The 4,017-nt window shown below is 43.4% G+C and overlaps 1 non-coding gene across 1 annotated transcript; it reads right to left on the bottom strand.

The window, feature by feature from the left end:
• Positions 1 to 209: 209 nt before the first annotated feature.
• LOC130971440 (small nucleolar RNA R71) lies at positions 210 to 317 on the bottom strand. The gene has a single exon (XR_009082660.1). It is a non-coding gene; the product is annotated as a small nucleolar RNA R71 (small nucleolar RNA).
• Positions 318 to 4,017: the final 3,700 nt, after the last annotated feature.

Below are 4,017 nucleotides of genomic sequence, written 5' to 3'. Positions count from 1 at the left end.
ATCAGTTTTTAGCTGAATTCTTGCAAATCTGTGACACTGTCAAGACTAATGGGGTTGACCCTAAAGTCTATAGACTTATGCTATTCCCTTTTGCTGTAAGAGACAGAGCTAGGATATGGTTGGATTCACAACCTAAAGAAAGCATGAACTCTTGGGAAAAGCTAGTCAATGCCTTCTTGGCAAAGTTCTTTCCACCTCAAAAATTGAGTAAGCTTAGAGTGGAAGTCCAAAACTTCAGACAGAAGAAAGGTGAATCCCTCTATGAAGCTTGGGAAAGATACAAACAATTGATCAAAAAGTGTCCCTCTGACATGCTTTCTGAATGGAGCATCATAGGTATCTTCTATGATGGTCTATCTGAATTGTCCAAGATGTCATTGGATAGTTCTGCTGGAGGATCTCTTCATCTACAGAAGACGCCTGCAGAAGCTCAAGAGCTCATTGAAATGGTTGCAAATAACCAATTCATGTACACTTCTGAAAGGAATCCTGTGAGCAATAGGACGAATCAGAAGAAAGGAGTTCTTGAGATTGATACTCTGAATGCCATATTGGCTCAGAACAAAATATTGACTTAGCAAGTCAATTTGATTTCTCAAAGTCTGTCTGGAATGCAAAATGCACCAGGCAGTACTAAGGATACCTCATCTGAAGAAGAAGCTTATGATCCTGAGAACCCTTCAATGGAAAAGGTGAATTACATGGGAGAACCCTATGGAAACACCTATAATTCTTCATGGAGAAATCATCCAAATCTCTCATGGAAGGATCAACAGAGACCTCAACAAGGTTTCAACAACAATAATGGTGGAAGAAACAGGTTTAGCAATGGCAAGCCTTTTCCATCATCTTCTCAGCAACAGACAGAGATTTCTAAGCAGAGCCACTCTGACTTAGCAACCATGGTCTCTGATCTAATCAAAACCACTCAAAGTTTCATGACTGAAACAAGGTCCTCCATTAGAAACTTGGAGGCACAAGTGGGACAGCTGAGCAAGAAAATTACTGAACTCCCTCCTAGTACTCTTCCAATCAATACAGAAGAGAATCCAAAAGGAGAATGCAAGGCCATTAACATAACTCATATGGCCGAACTTGGAGAGGAGGAAGAGGCAGTGATCGCCACTGAGGAAGACCTCAATGGACGTCCACTGGCCTCCAATGAGTTCCCTAATGAGGAACCATGGGAATCTGAAGCTCACACTGAGACCATAGAGATTCCATTGGATTTACTTCTGCCATTCATGAGCTCTGATGAGTATTCTTCCTCTGAAGAGGATGAATATGTCACTGAAGAGCAAGTTGCTAAGTACCTTGGAGCAATCATGAAGCTAAATGACAAGTTATTTGGTAATGAGACTTGGAAGAACGAACCTCCTTGCTCACCAAAGAACTGGATGACTTGTCTAGGCAGAGATTACCTCAAAAGAGACAAGATCCTGGAAAGTTCTCAATACCTTGTGCCATAGGCACCATGACCTTCAAAAAGGCCTTGTGTGACCTAAGGTCAAGTGTAAACCTCATGCCTCTCTCTGTAATGGAGAAGCTAGGGATCTTTGAGGTACAAGCTGCAAGAATCTCACTAGAGATGGCAGACAATTCAAGAAAACAAGCTTATGGGCTTGTAGAGGATGTTCTGGTAAATATTGAAGACCATTACATCCCTACTGATTTCATAGGCCTAGAAACTGGGAAGTGCATGGATGAATCCATCATCCTTGGCAGACCCTTCCTAGCCACAGCAAAGGCTGTGATTGATGTGGACAGAGGAGAATTGATCATTCAAGTGAATGAAGAATCCTTTGTGTTTAAGGCTCAAGGATATCCCTCTGTCACCATGGAGAGGAAGCATGAAGAGCTTCTCTCAAAACAGAGTCAAACAGAGCCCCCACAGTCAAACTCTAAGTTTGGTGTTGGGAGGCTACAACCAACTTCTAAGTTTGGTGTTGAACCCCCACATTCAAACTCTAAGTTTGGTATTGGGAGGTTCTAACATTGCTCTGAGTATCTGTGAGGCTCCATAAGAGCCCTCTGTCAAGCTACTGACATTAAAGAAGCGCTTGTTGGGAGGCAACCCAGTGCTATATTTAATCTATTTCCCTTTGTTATTCTATATTTTCTGTAGATTGATGATCATGAGAAGTCACAAAATCAATTGAAAAAGCAAAAACAGAATGAAAAACAGAAAGAAAATAGCACACCCTGGAGGAAGATCTTGCTGGCGTTTAAACGCCAGTAAGGGCAGCAAATGGGTGTTTAACACCCAGTCTAGCACCATTCTGGGCGTTTAATGCCAGAAAGGGGCACCAGACTGGCGTTAAACGCTAGGAAAGGGCAAGAAGCTGGCGTTAAATGCCATAAATGGGCACCAGCCCGGCGTTTAACGCTAGAATTGGCATGAAGAGCATTTTTGCTTGCCACTTGGTGCAGGGATGAATTTTCCTTGACACCTCAGGATCTGTGGACCCCACAGGATCCCCACCTACCCCACCACCCTCTCTCTTCTTCTTCACCCATTCACCAATCACCTCAACCACTCTTCCCCAAAAACCCCTCACCTATCAAATCCCACTATTCTCTTCACCACTCATATCCATCGTTCATAAAACCCTACCTACCTCACCATTCAAATTCAAACCACTTTCCCTCCCAAACCCACCCATTCATAACCGAACCCTACCCCTCTCTCCACCCCTATATAAACCCATCTTCACTCCTTCATTTTCACACAACCTAAACACTACTTCTCCCCCTTTGGCCGAACCACAAAGCCATCTCCATCTCCTCTATTTCTTCTTCTTCTACTCTCTTCTTCCTTCTTTTGCTCGAGGACGAGCAAACCTTCTAAGTTTGGTGTGGTAAAAGCATTGCTTTTTGTTTTTCCATAACCATTTATGGCATCCAAGGCCTGAGAAACCTCTAGAAAGAGGAAAGGGAAGGCAAAAGCTTCCACCTCCGAGTCATGGGAGATGGAGAGATTCATCTCAAGGGTGCATCAAGACCACTTCTATGAAGTTGTGGCCATGAAGAAGGTGATTCCCGAGGTCTCTTTCAAACTCAAAAAGAGTGAATACCCGAAGATCCGACATGAGATTCGAAGAAGAGGTTGGGAAGTTCTTACCAACCCCATTCAACAAATCGGAATCTTAATGGTTCAAGAGATCTATGCCAATGCATGGATCACCAAGAGCCATGATCAAAGTGTGAACCCAAACCCAAAGAATTGGCTTACAATGGTTCGGGGGAAATGCTTAGATTTTAGTCCAAAAAATGTAAGGTTGGCATTCAACTTGCCCATGATGCAAGGAGATGAACACCCTTACACTAGAAAGGTCAACTTTGATCAAAGATTGGACCAAGTCCTCATAGACATTTGTGAAGAGGGCGCTCAATGGAAGAGAGATTCAAGAGGGAAGTCGGTTCAACTAAGAAGGCATGACCTCAAGCCCGTGGCTAGGGGATGGTTGGAATTTATCCAACGCTCAATCATTCCCACTAGCAACCGGTCCGAAGTTACTATAGACCGGGCCATCATGATTCATAGCATCATGATTGGAGAGGAAGTAGAAGTTCATGAGGTTATAGCCCAAGAACTTTATAAGGTGGCGGACAAGTCCTCTACCTTGGCAAGGTTAGCTTTTTCTCATCTCATTTGTTACCTCTGTTATTCAGTTGGAATTGACATAGAGGGAGACACCCTCATTGATGAGGACAAGCCCATCACTAAGAAAAGGATGGAGCAAACAAGAGATCCCACTCATCATGAAATCCCTGAGATACCTCAAGGGATTCACTTTCCTCCACAAAACTATTGGGAGCAAATCAACACCTCCCTAGGAGAATTGAGTTCCAACATGGGACAACTAAGGGTGGAGCACCAAGAACATTCCATCCTCCTCCATGAAATTAGAGAAGATCAAAGAATCATGAGAGAGGAACAACAAAGGCAAGGAAGAGACATTGAGGAGCTCAAGCACTCCATAAGATCTTCAAGAGGAAGAACAAGCCGCCATTACT

Source organism: Arachis stenosperma, chromosome 3 (assembly GCF_014773155.1).
Source record: "Arachis stenosperma cultivar V10309 chromosome 3, arast.V10309.gnm1.PFL2, whole genome shotgun sequence".
Taxonomy (NCBI): domain Eukaryota; kingdom Viridiplantae; phylum Streptophyta; class Magnoliopsida; order Fabales; family Fabaceae; genus Arachis; species Arachis stenosperma.
This window is presented reverse-complemented; position numbering and strand designations above follow the sequence as displayed.